Source organism: Petaurus breviceps, unplaced genomic scaffold (assembly GCF_028583685.1).
Source record: "Petaurus breviceps papuanus isolate PSGF00001 unplaced genomic scaffold, PetGlider_PUasm1.0 176, whole genome shotgun sequence".
Classification (NCBI taxonomy): Eukaryota; Metazoa; Chordata; class Mammalia; order Diprotodontia; family Petauridae; genus Petaurus; species Petaurus breviceps.
The window spans coordinates 16,287,558-16,299,584 of record NW_027185771.1 but is presented as its reverse complement, the minus strand read 5'-3'; the positions used below and the strand labels follow the sequence as shown (position 1 = coordinate 16,299,584).

The 12,027-nt window shown below is 38.8% G+C and overlaps 1 pseudogene; it reads right to left on the bottom strand.

Annotated features, from left to right (window-relative positions):
• Positions 1 to 356: 356 nt before the first annotated feature.
• On the bottom strand, positions 357 to 11,643 carry LOC138159521 (argininosuccinate synthase-like; annotated as a pseudogene).
• Positions 11,644 to 12,027: the final 384 nt, after the last annotated feature.

Sequence of the window (12,027 nt, the reverse complement as noted above, 5' to 3'; positions counted from 1 at the left end):
CCTATACTGAATTACTTATCTTCCCAGTAAGGGTGGGTGACAAGGGAGGAAGGGAATGAATCTGGAATTCAAAGTTTTCAAATCAAATATTTAAATATATATATGCATATATATACTATTATTAACATTATTTTACATGTAACTGTATTACAAAGGTAATAATCAAAACAAGCTGATTCTGGCTAAGAAATAGAGTGGTAGATCACTGTAATATATTAGGTACACAGTAAACAGTAGTAAATAACCATAGAAATCTTTTTTTCCCCTATGGTAGTCTTTTATTATTATTATGGTTGTATTTCCTACTCCATCGCCCCCTTACCCCCACCCCCACCCCCTTGTAGACCACTCCCATCTGCTTCAGGAACATGAAACAAAGCCGGACTGAGTTGCAGGCCAGGAGAATGAGCAACAATCACAAAATGTCAGGACATTCAGCATCGTTACTTGGGGAAATCAGCAGCGACACTGAGAGCTGCTTCACATTATTGATAGCTGCTTAGTCTATTTGTCAATGACCTTGCTCTGCAAACAACGATATTTTTTTAGCCTGAGGGAGTTAATGTTGACTAAGTCTATGGCATCAGCAGGTTCATAGTCTCCCTGCTCATTCATGCTCACCAGCTATTCATTGTATGGTGATTGGGGAGATTCTTGGTCAAGGATGTAGACCTGACCCTTGAAGACAGACATCTGGACCTTGCCCTCGACCCCTTCCTGAGACTTGGCAATGTTTATCTGTAGTGACGGATAAACTGACACTCTAAACTGTGCCAGAAACCATTGTACACCAATTCAGAGAATGCAAAATCTAGGCTTTGTTTGATTTTATGCACTTCTCAATCCATGGTGAAAGCCTCAAAGTCTAAATAAGCATGGTAGAGGATAGTTCAGCTGTCGTCTTGTAGATACCTCTGGACTTCATGGAAGTGGTTCTCCACAATGTCAATTTGGCCGACTCCATGTTCGCTTGCAATTTCATTCAGGTAGAGAAAGAGCTCCAAGGGCGTACAATGGGATGTAATATCTTTGACATTGGTCACCTGCATGGGAGCACCTTTCTTGAACTGAATCTCTAAAGCATCTGGGCTGTTGGGAGTCTTTGTAGGGTCCTGGGCCTTTGTGTAGAAGCCAGGAGGTACTTGGTTCTTGGTGTTCTCCAGAATTCTGGCCTCGTAGCAGATATGCATAAGGTTCTCATTCTTGCTCCATAGGTTTTTGGCGGTGACTGGAACTGTGATTCCATGCTGCTTGGCATACTCCATCAGGTCGTTGCATCCTTTGAACTTATTGTAGAATTCAGGCATCCTCCAGGGAGCTTTAACCTTAGTCTGAGGGGCCAAGGAGTAGCAGTTGAGCTCAAACTGGACCTGGTCATTCTCCTTTTTTGTAGCTCCATGAAACACCTTCCTGGCCAGCAATTTCCACCCATTTGTAAGCAATGCAAGGTCTGGCAAAGGAGGTGTCCAGGAGGTATAGATCATCATAGAAGGCACTGGACTGAACAGTTGACCAGATGAACTCCTCTGCAAATTCCTTACTGAGATCCTTGAAGAAAAACTTTTGGGGGGGAGGGGACGGAGGGGGAGAAAATTTGAAACTCAAGTAATTGTGGAACTGAATCTTGTAAACTAAAAGTAAACAAACAAATTAATAAAGTCAAAAAAATTTAAAGAAAAAAAGAAAACCTTTTTGGCTCAAAGTTTCAATGCCTTCTTCCTGGTCTCGTCAAAGTCCTCCTTCTGTTCAGTGTTGGCCAGGGAGGCAACAACATCATAGCCTTGCTGCTTCAGCCTCACCAGGATACAGGACATAGCCAGGACTCCACTGTAGGCAACAACAGTAGCTCCTTTGCTTGACACTTTATTGGTGCTTGCTGAGACTGGAGGAGCCTGACCTGCTGCTGCTGAGACAAAGAGGATGAAATCATTCAACCATAGTAATCTTGTATTTGAGAAACACAAAGATCCAAACTTTGGGGACAAAAATTCACTATTTGACAAAAACTCCTGGGAAAACTGTAAACAATAAGACATACACTAGGTATATAGTTCAACACCTCACACTGTATATCAAGATATGGTCAAAACAGGTACATGATTCAGACATAAAGAGTGTTAAGATAAGAAAATTAAGAAAGCAAGGAATAGTTCACCAGTCAAATCTATGGTTAAGGGAAGGATTTATGACCAAGCAAGAGACAGAGAGCATTATAGAATATAAAATGGGTAACTTTGATTACATTAAATTAAAAAGGTTTTGTGCAAACAAAACTAACACAAACAAGATTAGAAGGAAAGCAGACACCTGGCCATGTAACCTTGAGCAAGTTACTTAACCCCAATTGCTTAGGGGTGGCCAGGTGGCTCAGAGAGTAAGAGTTCTGGTTCCAGTGTCAGGATGACCTGGGGATCAAATCCGGGCTCAGATACTTAGCACCACACCCAGAAATAACTGGCCATGTAACCTTGAGCAAGTTACTTAACCCCAATTGCTTAAAAAAAAGAAGAAGGAAAGCAGAAAACTGGGGTTGGCAGAGGGGAAGGGGGTATTTACAGCAAGTTTCTCTGTTAAAGACTTCATCTCTCAAATATATAAAGAACTGAGTCATCATTCCCTAATTGATAAATGGGCAAAAGACATGAAAAGGCAGTTTTCAGATGAAGAAATCAAAGCTATCTACAGTCATATAAAAATGTTCTAGATCACTACTGATGAGAGAAATGCAAATTAAAACAACTCTGAAGTACCACTTCACACCTATCAGAGTGGCTAATATGACAAAAAGGCAAAATTTCAGATGTTGGAGGGGATGTGGGAAAATTTGGACACTGATGCACTGTTGGTGGCATAGTAAACTGATCTAACTATTCTGAAGAACAATTTGGAACTATACCAAAGGGCTATAAAACAGTGCATACCTTTTTGACTTTTTGAATACTACTACTATGTATCCCAAAGAATTTTTTTAAAGGAAAAGAACCTATATACACAAAAATATTTATAGCAGCTCCTTTTTGTGGTGGCAAAGAATTGGAAATTGAGGGGATGCCCACCAATTGGGGGAAGGACTGAACAAGTTGTGGTATATGATTGTGATGGAATTCTATTGTGCTATAAGAAATAATGAGCAGGATGCATTCAGAAAAACCTAGAAAGACTAACATGATACAAAGTGAAGTGAACAGAATCAGTAACAGCAATGTATAATGTGCAATGTACAATGAATAACTGTGAATGACTTAGCTATTCTCTATTTTTTTTTTGGAGGGTAATTGGGGTTAAGTGATTGCCTAAGGTCACATGGCTATTTTTTGTGTTAAATGTCTGAGGCCAGATCCGAACCCAGGTCCTCCTGACTCCAGGGCCAGTGCTCTATTCACTTCACCACGTAGCCACCCCTTAGCTATTCTCAAAAACACAAAGACCCAAGGTAATTCTGAAGGACGTGTGATGGAAAATACTATCCACCTCCAGAGAAAGAAAAAATGGAATCTGAATGCAGATTGAAGTATATTGTTGTTGGGGAGGGTTAAACATTTTTAATTTTTCCTTTTTGGGGGGGGAATCTGTATTTTCTTACTCAACATGACTAATATAGAAATGTTTTGTATGACTGCACATGTGTAAACTTTATCAAGTTCCTTGCCTTGAGGTCCCCCTGGGCAGCTGGGGGGGGGAGGGAGGGAAGGAGGAGTAAGTATGAGAAAGAATTTGGAATCTAAATTTGTTTTTAAAAAAAACCAGGTTAAGAGGTGGCCAGGTGGCTCAGTGAGTAAGAACGCCAGCCCCAGAGTCGGGATGACCTGGGATCAAATCCGGGCTCTGATACTTAGCACCACACCCAGAAATAACTGGCTGTGTAACCTTGAGCAAGTTACTTAACCCCAATTGCTTAAAAAAAAAAACAGGTTAAAAGCTTTTTTACACGTAATTGGAAAAAATATTTAAAACTTTTTAAAACAATAAATATGTAAGATTAATAGTCATTCCCCAGTAGATAAATAGCCAAAAGATATGAACAGCTCTCAAAAGAACTGCAAAGTATTCCCAACCACATGAAAGAATTTTCCAAAGTATTTAAAATAAGAGAAATGCACAGCAAAACAATCCTGAGGTTTTACCTCACACCCTACAAATTAGCAAAATATGACTAAAAAAATGTCAGTAGTTAGTGTTGGAAGAGCCATGGAATGATAAGCACACATATAATGTTGGTAAAGCTATGAAATCATACAATCATTTTGGAAAACAATTTGGAATTATGCAAATAAAGTAACTAAAATGTTCATATCCTTTAAGCCAGAGAATCCATTACTGGGCTTATACCAATAAGAAGAAAGTTACCATATTTTTCAAAATATTTACAGCAATAACTTTTGTGATAGCTAAGAGTTGGAAACACCAATTGGGGAGCAGCTAAACAAATTGTGGTTTAGAAACATAATGGAATATTACTGTTGTAAAAGAAATGATGTGTGTAATAAATAGAGTAACATGGAAAGATCTACATGAATTAATGTAGAATGAAGTAAGTACAGTTAAGATAACAATATACACAAAAATTATAATATAAATGGAAAGAATGGCTACACACTAAAAAATCAAAAGTGTATTAACAGTACTATAAAGATCAGACAGGACTCAAATGAAGAGATACAAAGGACAATTCCAAGCCAACCTTCTGTGGAGGTGGGAGGTCCACAGATGAAACACATTTCACCTGCTTTCAGACTTTTTCAATGTATCCATCAGTTATGCTGATATTTTTTCTTATTTAAAAAATGTGATGTTATATTTGAGGGCTCTCTGAGGGAGAGAAAGGGTATGATGATATAAGAAATAGAAGATATCAGTAAAAACTTATTTTTAAAAATTGCATTTCTCTAATTATTAGTGATTTGGATCATTTTTTTCATAATTCTATTGATAGCTTGAATTTTTCTTCCCTTGAGAGCTGCCTGTTCATATCCTTTGATCATTTATCTATTGGAGAATAGCTCTTAGTCTTAAATTTTTGGATCAGTCTTTTTTTAATATCTTGAAAATGAGATCTTTCTCAGAGAAATTTGATGCAAAAATGTTTTCCCAGTTAACTATTTCCCTTCTAATTTTAGCTCTATTGGATTTGTTTGTGTAAAAGAATGTTTCAAATGCATGTAATCAAAATTGTACATTTTAGCTTCTGTGATTGTAATGGAAATGCAAATTTAAAGATCTTCCCTGCCCCTAGGCTAAAGTGCACCTGGAGCCTGGGGTGGGAGGCTTGTTTTTCAGTAGATACTTCTTGATTGGCCAGTGAGTCCAGAAGGTTGTTACATTCTCTGAGCCAGGAGAAGGGTATATAAACCCTGATTTGAGGCTTTGTTTTGGGGGCTCACTTTGAGAAGTGTTTTGTGATTTGATATGGATTCTGGGAAGCCATTGTCTGGAGCCCCCCCAGCTTTGAAAAACCCAGATGTTGATTGGGTATGGATGTAATGGCTGGACAGTTTGGAAAGCTGTCTACTTGATCTGTTTCTGTCTTGATAATTTTGCCTGTATACTTTGAAGTTTGGGATGCTGACCTTTTTCCCCTGAACAAGGTAAACGATATATGTCTGACTGATTAAAGTAAGCTTGTTAACCCATTTTGAGTTGCTTTCCTTTATCAAAGCAGATCCAAGAACCTGTGCTGGCAGCAAACCCTGAGGATGCTTGGGGTGCTTGCTGCTACAGTGATTCTCTGTATCCCTTGTTTAGTCATGAATTCTTTCCCCATTCATAGATCTGAAAGGCAATTTCCCCCCTTCTTTCTTTAATTCATATATGATGTGACCTTTTATTTCTAGGTCATTTGGAGTTTACCTTGGTATGTAGTGTAAGTTACCAGTCTAAATCTAATTTCTATATGACTTATATCCAGTTTTCCCAGCATTTGTTTTCAGATGGTGAGTCCTTACCCAAGTAGGTAAGGTCTTTGGGTTCATGGAACATTAAAGTACTTGGGTTGTTTTCTTCTGCCTATTGCATACCTAATCTGTTGCATCGATCTATGTTTTTAACCAGAGCTGAATTTGATAATTATGGTTTTGTTGTATAGTTTGAGATCTGATATTGCTAGGTTTTCTTCCTGTCTACTTTTTATTATTATTGTTTCCCTTGAGACTCTTGACCTTCTGTGCCTCAAGATAAATTTTATATTTTTTCCAGTTTTATAAAAGAATTCTTTTGTAGTTTAATTGGTATGGCACTGAATAAATAAACTAATTTAGGTAGCATTGTCATTTTTAGTATATTGATTTAGCCTATCCCTGAGCAATTAATATTTCTCTAATTATTTAAATCTATTTTTATTTCTATAAACAATGTTTTATTGTTATATTAATATAATTCCTATTTGTATCTTGGTAGATCAACTCCCAAATATTTTATATCTTCTATAGTTATTTTAAATTGAATTCCTTTTTCTATCTTCTTTTGCTGGGTTTTATTGGTAATACATATATAAATACTGATGATTTAGGTGGATTTCTTTTATATCCTGCAACTTTACTGGGTTTTGTTTCAATTTATTTTTAGTTGACTCTATGGAGTTCTCTAAGCACACCATCATATCATCTGCATAAAGTAATAATTTTGTTTCTTCTTTACCTATGTTTATTTCCACATTTTTTCCTTGTCTTATTGCTATAGCTAGTATTTCTAGAACTAGATCAAATAGTACTAGTAAAAATGGGCATCTTTGTTTTACTCCTGGTCTTATTATAGAGGCAGCTAGGTAATGCAGTGAATAAAGTGAAGGGGCTGAATTCAGGAAGACTTGAGTTCAAATCCAGTCTCAGACACTTACTAGCTGTTTTCACTCTAAACAGGTCACTTAACCTCTGTTTGCCTCAGTTGCCTCATATGTAAATGGAAATAACACTAGCACCTAATTTTCAGGATTATTGTGAAGATAATATGAGATAATATTCACAAAAACACTTAAAATATTGCTTGCCACATAATAGACACTTAATAAAAGTTTATTCACCTTATTGAAAAGACACTAGGTTATCTCCATTACATATAATGCTGATTTGTACATGTGTCTGTGTGTCTGTAAGTGTTCACATATTTTGGGGTATTTTTTTTGGAGGGGGAAAGGCAGGGCAGTTGGAGTTAAGTGACTTGCCCAAGGTCACATGGTCAGTTTTTTATGTTAAGTGTCTGAGGCCAGATTTGAACTCAGGTCCTACTGACTCCAGAGCTGGTGCTCTATTCACAGCACCACCTAGCCACCCCAAGTGTCTACATCTATTGATGTTATTAATATGATTTATAGCTTTCCTCATACTAAATCTTCCTTGCATTCCTGACATAAATACAAGTCATAGTATATAATCTCTGTGATATGTTTATATAGTCTTTTTACTAGTATTTTGCTTCAAATGTTTGCAAATTTTTTTTTACATTTTGCAAATTTTTCTCATTAGGGATGTTGGTCTATAGTTTTCTTTCTCTGTTTTAATTCTCCCTGGTTTAGGTATCAAGACCATATTTATATTATTGAAGGACTTTGGAAGAATTCATTCTTTTCCTCCTTTTGCAAATAGTTTATGTAACATTGGAATTAATTGTTCTTTGAATATTTGATAGAATTTGCCTTTGAATCTCTCTAGTGCTAGGGTATTTTTTCTTTGGGAGTCTATTTGTTTCTTGTTCAAATTGTTTTTCTGAGATTAGATAGTTTAAAAAGTCTCTATTTCTTGTTCTTTTAATCTAGATTTTTTTATATTTTCATAAATATTCATTAATTACATTTGTTGTTGCTTTTGTTAGCATATAATTGGGGAAATAGTAATTGATTTAAACTCGGTGTGAATCCTTATGTTTCCATAGTATTTCTTGTAAACAATATATTATTAGACATTACTTTCTAATCCATTCTGCTGTCCTCTTCCATTTTATGGGTGAGTTCATCCCATTCATATTCACAGTAATAATAGCTAGTTGAATACTTCCTTCCATTCTATTGTCTTATACTTTTTTCCTATCCTCTCCCCATCCCCTACTTTTATCAAAGATAATTTTATGCTGGGAGGATGGAAACAATTTGTCCCAACAGCCATGAAGGATTGCCAGTTGTCTCTTTTGTCTTGCCACTGGTCCAGTTGACTCTAGAAGAGAGAGATTCTGGAAGAGAGACTGATGACTTTGGGCAACTTTGTTTTATTTAAATCCAATTTACACATAAGTCAAGATATCATCCATACCCCAATATCATGCTGTTATTGGTCCTCTTTGAGAATGAAAGAGAAACAACAATGAGTCACAAGTTGCATCTCCTCTGGGACCTTGCTCCCCCCCAATGAATCAAATGCCAGGCCTCCTGCCCTCCAGAGACTCATGTCAGAGTAATTCTGGTAGGCCATGCACCTTGCCTTTAGTGAGTTACTCTGGAGATCATAATTAGAACTAAAGCCACCTACATAAGGATTGAATCCCAAATCTCACTAGGGCTGAGTCCCAGATCTCTCCAGTTTTGAGTCCCAAATCTCCCCTCCTCTCGGCCTGGGACTGGAACACTAGAAAGGCCTGTCTTCTTGCCTTCAGGTCACAGTTCTTCCTTCCTCCAAGACCAGGATCAGGAGTAGAGGTCCTAGATGCCCTGGGGGACCAGAATTAATCCAATACCAACATTCACTGGTAGGGAATCCCAAAACTTTACTCAGGAATCATCATACAAATCATAACTACCTCAAAGCCCTCTGGAGTAAATATAAATAAGCAATAAGAAAAGACTTCATAAGTATGAAATGTTTGCATTCTAATGGGGAGGCTACAAGCATTCCCTGAAAACCAAAATGTCAGCCAGGGTCATAGAGGGGATCAAATAAGATAGAGAGTCTGGGAATGATTTTTTTTTTGCTTTTTTGGGTGGGGGGAGGGCAATTGGGGTTAATTGACTTGCCCGAGGTCACACAGATAGTTTTTGTGTTAAGTGTCTGAGGCCAGATTTGAACTCAGGTCCTACTGACTCCAGGGCCGTTGCTCTGTTTTCTACACCACCTAGCCGCCCCTTCTGGGAATGATTTTTGTTCTGTTTTGATGATCTTAAAAGAAAAAAGGAAAGGAAAAGATACAGGTAGGAGAGGATATGCTAGGGAAGAATAGGGAAGGAATGAAAAGAGGAACTTTCTCACATAGTAGGGGAGGATGCAGATAGAAGTCTATGTAAATGAGGACAGAGTGGGAGGAGTACGTGAACCTCTCTTTGAACTGTTGCAGAATGGAGAAAGAAGAACCAGGAGAACTATTTATGTGCTCAGTCGTGTCTGATTCTTCATGACCCCATTTGGGGTTTTCTTGGCAGAGATACTGAAGCAGTTTGCCATTTCCTTCTCCAGCTCATTTTACAGATGAGGAAACTGAAGCAAACAAGGTTAAGTGACTTGCCCAGGGTCACATAGTATGTCTCAGTCCAGATTTGAGCCAGGAAGTTGAGTCTTCCTGACTCCAGCCCCAGACTTTATTCACTGCACCATCTAACTGCCCCCTGAACTATTTGTACTATGTCAAAATCTTTGTGAAGACAAATTATTTTGAAAGACTTAAGAATTCTGATCGATGCAATGATAAACCATGATTCCAGAGAACTGATGATTTCAAATTCTGCCCACCTCCTAACACAGGGATGATAGATTAAACATGCAGAGTAAGACAAGCTATTTTGGACACGGCTAATATGGGAATTTGTTTTTCTTGACTACGCATATTTGTTGCAGGAATTTTGTTTTTGTTTTTCCTTTCCTAATGGGGAGGTAGAGACATGAGGGAGAAGAAATAGATGCTTGTTAATTTTTTAAAGAAAATTTTAATTAAATGAGAGAACACTTTTCTCATGCCAAGGAAATAAAATTGCTGGCTTCAGCAACTGGTAACTTTGAGTCAGTATTCACAGGTCAGCACTTAACTGAGCTGTGCCAGCTTGCCACAGTGGTAACATAATTAGATTCATAATGAGAGGACCCAGGTTCAAATCCTTCACTCCGCTTGTTACTAACATTGTGATCTTGGGCAAATAATTTACCCTCTGAGTTTGCTCATCTATGAAATGAGAACTTGGGGATCTCAAAGGTAGGGACCAACTCTGGCATTCTGTTCTAGGTTCTGTGCTCCTATGACTATTTTGGCTCTCTAATGTTCTATGCTCTAAGTGTCAGTGCTCTTACATTCCTTCTCACCCTAACATTCTAAATTCTAAAGTCCTGTCCAGCTCTGACATTCTCTGTTCTCAAGGCTCCTTCCACCCAGAGGCAGCCAGCAGACTCAGTGGATATAGCACTGGGACTGGAGTCAAGAAGACCTAAATTCAGACACTTAACAGCTGTGTGACCATACACATGTCGCTTAACTTCTGTCTGCCTCAGTTTCCTCAAATGTAAAATGGAAATCATAATAGCACCTACCTCCCAGGATTGTTGTGAGGATCAAATGTGATAATACTTGAGAAGTGCTTGACACAGTAGTAAATGGTACTCACTTGTTCCCTTTAAGTCATCATAGCCCGCCTTCGCTTCCCAACAAAATTCTCTCTTCTGAACCTCGCAGGTGTCATACAGATATTGACCACACGGTGGCGGCAAAGGCCAATATGAAATCTAATGGGGTTTTTGTTTGGGTTTTGGTTTTTTTTTTTGCAAAAGTTATTATTGAGTGATGGTGTCATCTGGGAGTCAGTCGGGTGATGTTTTTGCTGCCTTCCCCACTCCACCCAGTTTTCCATGCTTTTGACTGGAAGGGCTCATCCTACAAAGACCAGATGAGTAAGAGACTCTCCTGAGGGAACTGGATTTGTAGACAGTTGCCATCGAAATGACCTGGGTTGGAATTCCATTTGTGCACTTCCTAGGTCCCTGACTTGGGCAAATCCCTTCCTGTGCCTTCCCTACCAGTTCCTTCCTTTGTAAAATGAAACTGTTGGACTAGAGACCTAGTCTTGGGGCTAATCTCTCTTGGAGAGCTCATCAGCTCGCATTGGTTTAATGATCAGCTGTAAGTGGGTGACTCTCTGGTCTATAAATCAGACTTATTCTGTCTACAACCCACATTGCCACCTGTCTCTTGGACATCTTGAGCAGGATGCTTCATTGACACCTCAAACTCAACAGGTCCAAGTGGAACTCATTATCTTTCCTCTGAATCCAGCCATCCTCTTTCCTGTTTTCCAACCAGCCAAGGTCTTTCATCTTCACACTTATTACTGATAGTTGCTAGCATTTATTACAGTACCCTAAGATTTGCAAAGGACTTTACAAAGATCATCTCGTTTGATCCTCACCATGACTCTCGTAGAATGTAGAGGGCAAAGACTTCCATTTTCATCTTCATATCCCCCGTGCCTGGCACATAGTATGTCCTCAATAAGCGCTCGTTGATTAATAGATTTGCTAGGTATGATCCTATGAAGTGCCTCCCCTCCCCTCTTCTCTGTTTTCATGGCCTCAATTCTTTATTACCCAGAATGGTGCAACCTCCCAGGCCTGAGGACCTCCACACGATGCTGGGGAACTGGAGGGAGGAGGTCCAGAATGAGATAAAGTGCAAAGGGTCAGTCACAGAGTGAAAGGGCTCCCCTTTCCCAGCCCCTTTTGAGGGGCCTCTGTTCCATACAGCCATGATACCAAGTGTGTGTTGAAACAAACTCTTCACATACCAACATACACACACATATACCCTGAAATACCCATGGACACAATCACACACACACTGACACATTCAGAGGCAAGACACCCCCCTTCTAGGAGGAACTAGAGTAGGCAGACCTCCATGGCACACCATGTAGGAGGATGGAAGAAGGGATATTTTGTCCTGTGAATAATGCAAATGTCTTGAAAACTAGAAAAATTCTTCTACTCATGACCTCTGAGGATTATAGAGGCAACTAAGTGGTGCAGTGGATAAAGTCCCAGACAGGAGTCAGGAACACCTGAGTTCAAATCCAGACTTAGGTACTCACTAGCTGTGTGAACCTGGACAAGTCACTTAACCACTCTCTGCCTC